This window comes from Erinaceus europaeus, chromosome 19 (assembly GCF_950295315.1).
Source record: "Erinaceus europaeus chromosome 19, mEriEur2.1, whole genome shotgun sequence".
NCBI classification, from domain to species: Eukaryota; Metazoa; Chordata; class Mammalia; order Eulipotyphla; family Erinaceidae; genus Erinaceus; species Erinaceus europaeus.
The window spans coordinates 4,863,326-4,872,877 of record NC_080180.1 but is presented as its reverse complement, the minus strand read 5'-3'; the positions used below and the strand labels follow the sequence as shown (position 1 = coordinate 4,872,877).

Sequence of the window (9,552 nt, the reverse complement as noted above, 5' to 3'; positions counted from 1 at the left end):
CAGTAACAACAATAATAACTACAACAATAAAACAACAAGGGCAACAAAAGGGAATAAATAAATATAAAGGAAGAAAAAAGAGTTCACATATAAAGCAGAACAAACTGTTTACTCATCTTAAACCTAAAGGTAAGATATTGCAGATGAAGATTTGGGGGTCTCCATTTTGGATTTTTTTCTTCTAAAGTGAGAATTGAGACTGTCTAGCCCCAGCTTCAAGTCCTGTAAGAAATGAGCCCCACCTGCCCCCCATCCCTGCACTTTAATTAGACCCCTGACCACATTCACCACAGCCTGCCTTGGCCATGATTAGCTAAAGACACAGCATGTGTCCTCCCTAATCAATTTTTTTCCCCTCATCCTTTGAATAGAGTGTTCTCATTCACAAAGCCCAGTGCTTTGCTGAGTCCTCCTCAGCTACCTCAGTTTCCTGTCCAGGGACAAAGGCTCTGAGTGCCCCTGGGATCTCGTGAAAGCAGAAATGGGCCAGGCTTGGGTCTCGCTACTTGTGCCCCTGGCAACAACAGCCAGCTGGCCACGTTGGTCCAGGGTGGGAACGAGCGAGAGAAAAGCAGAAAATACAGAGCCCCGCTGGGCATCATGCTGGTGGGGCTTGTGGGTTGGCAGCAGGCATAGCCTGGTTCCTGTGTGCACAGCCCTTCTCCCCAGGGTGCTGGGAGCCTCACAGGCACAGAGCAGGTGCAGGCTTGCCCGCTCCATTTAGGAAGCTTCCATTCACTCGGTGCCAGAAGGCTGGCGGCCAGCTGAGGAAGGCTTGGCCTGGCTGTGGGTGGTGTGAGGGGCATGACCACTGGGCCTGCAAGACCCCTGTGGGCAGCAACCTAAGAGACCCTCAGGCCACCTCCTCAGAGTCTGGGGCTGTGACAGCTATGGGGCCAGCCAGGCTAGGCTGATACGGAGCTCCTGACTGGGAAGGAGGTCTCTAAACACATGACAGCAGGCAGCAGAGCGCTGGATGGGGGAAGACAGCCACTGATCACCGAAAGTCTGTGTCCCATGCCCAGCCCCATAGATAACCACATTTTTGTTTTCACACGTGTATGCTCAATTCTCTTTTTAAAAATTACTTCTTTTTTTAAAATCTTTTTATTTATTTATTTATTATTGGAAGAGACAGAAAGAAACTGAGAGGGGAAAGGGAGATAGAAAGGGGCCAGACAATTGAAGGGTGGGACAGCCCTCAGAGCAGTTCCCAGGACAGCCACGAGGGAGGAGAATTTGCAAGGATGTGGGGAAGTCTTTGATGCAGTCCATCTGAAGAGGCGAATTCAGAGGGAAACGGGAGCATCAGACCAACCATCAGAGAAAACAGCCACACAGGATGTCTGTGGGACCCAGTTCAACGGAGCTTCTCGTCTGAATTCTGTCAACACCCACAGTAGATGACGCCCACCAGCTCACTTGCTCTTGTGTAGCCATGCCTCAGAGATTGGTCTAGCTGAAACACAGTCTGCACGTAAGTGTTTCTGACTGCCACCGAAGGGAAATGAATCTGCCCCCCCCCACCAAGGACCCCAGCATGCAAGATGGGGCGGGTGGGACAGAGAAGGGAGAGGACCACTGAGTCACTGGAGCTGGAGGCCCAGGGATAAATTCAACAAACCCACCTCCCTACACTTAGCTGTGTTTGTCTTTCAGCCCAGTGTCAAGTACTTTCTCACCACACCATACTGTTGGGGTTTTTTTAGAATATTTATTTTATTTATTTATTCCCTTTTGTTGCCCTTGTTTTTACTGTTGTAGTTATGATTGTTGTCATCGTTGTAGGATAGGACAGAGAGAAATGGAGAGAGGAGGGGAAGACAGAGAGAGGGAGAGAAAGACAGACACCTGCAGATCTGTTTCACCACTTGTGAAGCGACTCCCCTGCAGATGGGGAGCCGGGGGGCTTGAACAGGGATCCTTACACTGAACCTTGTGCTTTGGCGCCACGTGCGCTTAACCTGCTGTGCTACCACCTGGCTCCCCATACTGTTGTTTTTAAATCTCCATTCTGTTCTTTTTTTCTTTTCCTTTTTCTCTTTCTTTTTCTTTATTGGAGATTAATAGTTTACAGTAGTTTGTACATGTGTAACATTTCTCAGTTTTCCACATAATTTTTCAACCCCCTGTAGGTTCCCGGACCTAAAACCCTCCCCCCCACCCACCCCAGAGTCTTTTACTTTAGTGCTGCACATCAACTCAGTCCAAGCTCTGCCTGTGTTTTCTTGTTTTTCAACTTCTTTTTTGTTGTTGTTGTTGTTGTTGTTATTAGTGATTTAATAATGAGCAACAAGATTGTGGGATAAAAGGATTATAATCCCATACAATTCCCACCACCAGAGTGCCATATCCCTTCCTCTCCATCGGAAGGTTCCCTATTCTTTATCCCTCTGGGAGTCTGTGGGGTGCAGAAGGCGGCAGGTCTGGCTTCTGTAATTGCTTCTCCACTAGACATGGGCATTGACAGGTTGATCCATACTTCCAGCCTGTCTCTATCTTTCCCTAGTGGGGCAGGGCTCTGGGGAGACCATACCATGAAGTTAATGAGTGCAGCTCTGGGAGATTTGAGAACTGGGAGTATTTTCACTCATTTTCTCTGCATCACTCACCTATGGTGCTGGTGCTGTGTCCACGCTGTGGCTGAGAAAACAAAGGCACAAAGGACAGTTGACTTCATCTCGGTCACAACAATTCAGGGGGGATGAGTTTGGATTGGAGCCCAACACATTAGGTTCCAGAGCAAAAATCTTATCCTTTATTGGTATAATAACACCAATACCAATGTGTAAGGACCCAGGTTCAAGCCCGCAGTCCCCAATTGCAGGGGGAAAGTTTTTGCAAATGGTGAAGCTGTGATGCAGATATATATAAATTTTGCTTGTTTTTAATGCCTGAGACCCTGAGCCTGCCCTCTCTGGGGTGGGGGTGGAGGGGCAGTTCTGCTGATGTGTGGCATTCCACCTGCTGGAGAAGGGCCCTCTCTCCTACATGCTAGAGAGGCCCACACACCAAAGGGCACCTTGTTTGGAGAAGTTCCAGAGTTATTTTCAAATTCCCAGCTTTCTCGAGCCCTCTGGCCATCTTCCCCTAACATTTCTCCCTATCTGGGAGTAGGGACCAAAATTCTTTATGGGGTGCTTAAGGTGGGAGTTCTAGCTTCTGTAATTTCTTCTCCACTAGACCTGGGTGTTGGCAGATCCATACCTGAGCTCTAGAGAGCTTGTGAGTTTGGTGTGGGAGACAGAAAAAGCAGCTTGGTCTAATGGAGGGCTGAACACATTAAGTGCTCGGTGCCTCACCAAATGACATGTGTGTAGGTACTCATAGAATGGATGAGTGAATGAGTGAATGCATGAATGGACATATCCCCCAGAGGCCAAGTTTGGGCAGACCGTTCTGTATGTGTGGCTCTCAGCACAGGGTTTATTTCTCTCCCCCCTGCTTTGCATACCTACCCAGCAACTGAAATCTGACTCCTCCAGGCAGATTAGTCCAGGAAGCCTTTAGCGATGCCTTCCTAGGTCAGTGCAGATCCACACTTGTTCCCCCCCCTCTTGTTTTTCATTCTGCTCAAGAGACACCACAGTGCCAGAGCTTCCCCTGCTGCCTGGGCACTCTGATGTGGTGCTGTGGCTCAATCCTGGGAAGCTTGCAGGGCAAGGCATGCACCCTGCCAGGTTAGCTAGTCCTCAGCCTGACTGTCACTCTCAGTAGACCACTTATTGCAGGCTTACTGCTTCAAGCTGAATCCACATCCCAAACACTGAGGGTGCCAGACAGGGTGAGCTCACTGACTGGAGACTTTGGCTGTGACAAAGCAGAGGCTGGCTATGCTAGCATCCTACACCCATCCTCTCTCTCCCTCTCTCTCTCTCTCTCTCTCTCTCTCTCTCTCTCTCTCTCTCTCCCTCTCTCTCTCCTGGATGTCGCTAACATTCATCTCGGAGTCATTCAGGTCAGTCTGTGTCTGAACCCCACTTGATTCATTTGGGAACTGTCTTGGCCATGCTCACATGTGAAGGGATGGACCCTTAGCTACAACACTACACAGAACCCTGAGAGGCAGGTCCAGGGGGTGCCTGACACCAGTCTCCACCACCCTCTTCCATCCTCACAAGAGAAAACACTGCAGGATGTGAGGGAAGGACTTCTCTCTCAGACCTTGACTCCTGCAGGGAGTCAGGACTGTTCACCACGTCAGTTTCCTTGAATATAAAATGAGATCATTGGAACTGATAGTCTCAGTGTCTTTTTTAACCTCCAATGACTGTGATTATTTAACAGGAAAGAAATGTCCGTTACTCAGCTAGAAAGAATCTCTGGCACCTAAAGTCTATTTTGAAGGAAGTGTAGCTTAGTAGTAAAATGTGACCTTTGAAGTACCCTGGAGAGCCAGGAACATGCTTGCAGATGCAAATGTCCTCTTTAACAGCAAGGACACCAACTAAGGGATCTTCAAGAGTCTCAACTGAGTGAGAAGGAAGCTGCATTGGCTAAGCATCAAAACCATTTCCCCCCCAAGCCAGTCACAAGCAAGTATGTAAGGCTGGTAAGAGACTGATTTTGCCTTTTAGATCTTAGCTTCCTATCCTGGGAAAATCAGGCCAGTACACTGAGCCCAGTGAGCCCTGGACTCAGAGCTGAGCCCACAGCCCAGGTGGTACCTCGGCCAGAGAAGACTGTTCTGATGGGTGTCTCCCTGACCCCTTCTTCCTCCCCTTAAAATCCACCAGTCAAGTCCAGATACTGCACACATCCCAGACCTGCCTCCCCGGCTTGGTTTAAGGAAGTATGTGACACTGACATGCTTATGTGCTTCAAGAATAGCCAAATATTCCAGAGGTCTAATGTGACACTCAGTGACATCAGATATAAATGGTCCCCCAAACTGCTTTTATTTTTTTAAAGAATATAGGTTGACACTTTGTATTTATTTATTTTTCCTTTGTGGTATTAATGGTTTATAATAAATGCAGTTGTTGGTACATGTATAACATTTTGTTATTTTTTTTAAAATATTTATTCCCTTTTGTTGCCCTTGTCGTTTTATTGTTGTAGTTATTACTGTTATTGTTACTGATGTCATCATTGTTGGATAGGACAGAGAGAAATGGAGAGAGGAGGGGAAGACAGAGAGGGGGAGAGAAAGACAGACACCTGCAGACCTGCTTCACCACTTGTAAAGTGACTCCCCTGCAGGTGGGGAGCCGGGGGCTCAAACCAGGATCCTTAGCCGGTCCTTATGCTTTGCACCACCTGCACCACCTGCACTTAACCCGCTGTGCTACTGCCTGACTCCCGACATTTTGTTATTTTTATTTATGGGATAGAGACAGACAGACATTGAGAGGGAAGGGGAGCTAGAAAGGAAGAATAAAAGAGAGACACCTGCAGCCCTGCTTTATTCGCTGCTTGTGGAGCCTGAAGATGGGGAGGAGGGACTTGAACCTGGGTCCGTGCACATGATAACTATGCACTCAACCAGGTGCAGCACTGCCTGGCCCCTTCCTAAAACTTCTTTTATCCTGAGTTACAATGGGCTCATTAGTTCCAGGTGCTCAAGAGAAAGGTATAGGTGAATCTACTTGACAACTAAATGCTCGTGGGTTCAGAGAACTTCCTATGTGGGGGTGGGGATGGGAGACCCCAAGAGGTATGAGCAACACACACACCATTCAAGCTTTGGTTACATGATTCTCAAAAATGATTTCCTTTTTTTCATATGAAATAGAATGGAAGTCTCACATGAGAGGGGAACAGAGAAGCTAGCACACCACCCTGGGACTCAGGTCTCATGCAAGTCCTCTGCTTTACCAGCTGAGGCATTTCACCGGTGAGAAATTCACTTCTTATTTTTTTTTTAATATTTATTTATTTATTCCCTTTTTGTTGCCTTATTGTTTTTATTGTAGTTACTATTGTTGTTATTGATGTCGTTGTTGTTGAATAGGACAGAGAGAAATGGAGAGAAGAGGGGAAGACAGAGGGGGAGAGAAAGACAGACACCTGCAGACCTGCTTCACAGCTTGTGAAGCGACTTCCCTGCAGGTGGGGAGCTGGGGGCTCGAACTGGGATCCTTAGGCCAGTCCTTGTGCTTTGGGCCACCTTGCACTACCGCCCAACTTCCTCACTTCTTCTTTTAATATTTATCTTTTTTAACTCAATAGGACAGAGAGAAGTTGGGAGGGAAGGGGAGATAGAAAAGATAAAGAGAGACACCTACAGTTCCTGCCTCACCACTTATGAAGCCTCCCCCTTGTGGACAGGGACAGAGGGCTCGAACCTGGATCCTTTCACTTGGTCATGTTCGCACTTAACTGGCAAATTCATTTCTTCTCTTCACAGTTCTTGAGCCGACAGTCACCAGGCCAGATGCATTCTGATCAAGCCCTCTGGAAAAAGCCCCCTGAAGCAGCAAAAGAGATCTGAGATTGGAGTTGTCAAGAGTTTGGAACAGCACAGGCAAAACCCCTGGTTTACAGTTAGATAGAACAAAGCATATGCCTGTGTGTGCGTGACTGTCTATTTCTTGGTTTGCATGGTTGTAGATGTGTGTGCAGGTGTACCTGTGCAGTGTGGGTGTGCTTCACTATGAAATAGGCGTGGAAAAAGAGTTGCAGCAAAGCATGCCCTATCCTGGCTCAGAGTCAGAGCACAGGACTTACACACTTGAGAGTCCAGCTTTAATACCAGATGGATACCACTTGATGCCAAGGCTGAGTGGTGCTCTTGTCCTCTCTCTTTCATTATAAACAAACAAGTAAATAATCAAATGATCCAACAACGACGACATCAGTCATAACTACAACAATAAAAAAACAACAAGGGCAACGAAAGGGAATAAATAATAAATAAAAAAATAATCAAATGAACAGGTAAGTCTTAAATTATGCAGCACTACAAATACACGGCTCCTAGCCATTTTTCCCCATGTTATTGACTAGAACAGAGAGAGAAATTGAGAGAAGAGGGGAGATAGAAAGGGACAAAGAAAGAGAGACGCCTGCAGATCTGCTTCGCAGCTTGTGAAGCATCCTCCCTTCATCCGGGGAGCCGGGGGCTCGAACCCGGATCCTTACGCAAGTCCTTGTGCTTCATACGATGTTTGCTTAACTGGGTGCGCCACAGCCTGGCCCCTTTGATCATCATGCTGTTAAGGTAAGCAGGAAACTGCATTTTTCAGAGAAGCTCAAGGGAGAGAGCTGGTGGCCCGGCCTCCACTGACATGGCGCAGGGACATCTCAGTGACAGTGGGGAGGATACCTCCTCAGAGAATCCCATCAGCCTCCTGGGCACCAGATCTTCCCCCTCCTGCCCACAGAAGGTGATACAGGGCTACAGGTTTTGAGAGTGTGGATCCTGGAGTCAGAGGAGTTGGGTTTGAATCCTGCTTCACCACGGACTAGCTCCATGACCCCCTAAGCCTCACTCTCTTTGCCTTGAAAATGGGAGCAAGGACACCCACTCACTTCAGGAAGCTGCGGAAAGGGCCTGATGGGGCAGTGCATTTGGCCACTTAGTGAAATGCCTTTCACTTCACAGGGGCACAGTGAAGGCTTCATGTCTCGGACTTGGACTTGTCCTGTCTTCTCTCTCAGGAGTCATCAAGAGGGCGCATGAACTGGAAATGATGCTCTCTGGCCTCTGTGCTGTGAGAAGTGGAGAGGGGACCCAACCCACTCACCCCTGCATGACAAGAGAGAGGTGGCTTCTGCCCAGGCATGCACACCCCTGGCCAGGTTCCTTTAGGTGCTGCCCTGACCCGGCTTTGCCCCGCAAGAATATGTGAGTGTCCACAGTGAGATGGCAGGATCCAGCCGTTACTGTGGGAACTGTCCCAGAGGTGCCAAAAGGTAGCCCAGTTGCTTCCTCCTGGGACTTTCCTGCGTGACCATGTGGGCTGCAGGAAAGAAAGGAGGGCTTTGTTTCTGGCCAAAGAAAAATAAATGGCTGGGCAGGAAGTGGTGCCTTCATAGTGTTTCTTTCTCTGACTTCTCTGGATCATAAGCTCCAAAGCAGAGGCATCTCTGTTGCTCGTGGTGAAGGCTGGTGTAGCCCCTGCTCCAGATTACTCACCCTGACTTACCTTCAGGAGTGAGCCCAGTGCTTTTCAACGGTTCTTTCAAACCTGTCTTTTGCTTTATTCTCATCTTGCTTTCTCGTTCTATGGCAGAGACAGACAGAACTACCAAAGAGATTGCCAAGTGATGAAACCAATCCATTTAAAAGTATCTGTCTTAGATTCCCTGTCTGCACAAAGACTTGTGTGGGGATATATGCAGACTAATTACGTAACCTCATCACTGACATCTGCACCCCTGTGTCAACAGATAAAGAAACACGTACAGAGAGAAGCCGGGGTGGGGGGTGGCTACCAGTAGTCCAGGGACACTTGAGCAGCTGATGTGCCAGGAATTGAAGACAGGAGCGCCCCCTTCCCCGCCGCCACACACACACACACACACCGTTTACCCGATTTGATTATTTCTCCACAGTCTCCACTCCAGAGGAAAGATAACAACCAAGCTTTCTTGGAAAGCACCATGTTTTTTAGGCCATGTTTCTTTTGGAGTTGTTCTGGAGACAGCATTAAAATTCGAGGCAAGGGACAGACAGAATGTCTATCTGGTTGTTATTAGTGTCTTGGACACTCCAGATGAAACGCTTCTAGTTAGCAATTGAAAGTGTCGATCAAATAGTGGTCTCCCGGCCAACCAGAATGCAGATGGACCCTGATGGCTTGGCACTCGGGGCTTAGCATCTGAACATTTGGAGGTACAGCATGATGAACCGTGCGTTAGATTTCAGCAAAGCCATGGAGAAGGACCCTTGCCTCTCTGGGGCTGAGCAACACCACAATTGTACAGCCAGGAAAAAAGAAAAGAAAAGAAAAGAAAAGAAAAGAAAAGAAAAGAAAAGAAAAGAAAAGAAAAGAAAAGAAAAGAAAAGAAAAGAAAGATATATATCCATGTATAATGAGGTTTGGGGTCTGCCAAGGCAGTGACACTTCCCCATGAAGCCACACACCCCAACATATCTGAAGCAGCTCTGCTGGGCAGAAGAGATGACTCAGTGCATTGGAGCGCAGGATTTACATGTGAGAGGACCCAGGTTCAATTCCTCATTATGCCTTATGCCAGAGATGAGCAGTACTTAGCTCTCTGTCTCATAAAAATTTAAAAAAAAAGGTAGACTATAAAAAGTAAGTACATGGGGGCTGGGCAACAGCGCACCCAGCTAAGCACACATAGTACGAAGCACAAGGACTCTCATGCAGATCCAGGTTCAAGCCCTCACTCCGCACCTGCAGAGGGCGATGCTTCACAAGCCGCGAAGCAGGTCTGCAGGCATCTCTTTCTCTCTCCCTCTCTATCTCCCCCTCCTCTCCCAATTTCTCTCTGTCCTAACAACTAAAATGGAAAAGAAAAAAAAAAGTGGTCATCAGGAGCAGTGGATTTGTAGTACTGAAAGCAAGCCACAGAGATAACTCTAGAGAAAATAAATAAACGATATAAATAAATAAATAACTGTTCCAGTGCTCGAAATCA

At 47.6% G+C, this 9,552-nt stretch overlaps 2 long non-coding RNA genes across 2 annotated transcripts; one reads left to right on the top strand and one right to left on the bottom strand.

The window, feature by feature from the left end:
* Positions 1-1,323: 1,323 nt before the first annotated feature.
* On the bottom strand, positions 1,324-3,594 carry LOC132534708 (uncharacterized). The gene is made up of 3 exons (XR_009546421.1): positions 3,459-3,594; positions 2,613-2,643; positions 1,324-1,459 (listed from the first exon to the last, which is right to left on the bottom strand). It is a non-coding gene; the product is annotated as an uncharacterized LOC132534708 (long non-coding RNA).
* On the top strand, positions 1,339-7,959 carry LOC132534709 (uncharacterized). The gene is made up of 3 exons (XR_009546422.1): positions 1,339-1,477; positions 6,350-6,512; positions 7,547-7,959. It is a non-coding gene; the product is annotated as an uncharacterized LOC132534709 (long non-coding RNA).
* The last annotated feature ends 1,593 nt before the right edge of the window (positions 7,960-9,552 follow it).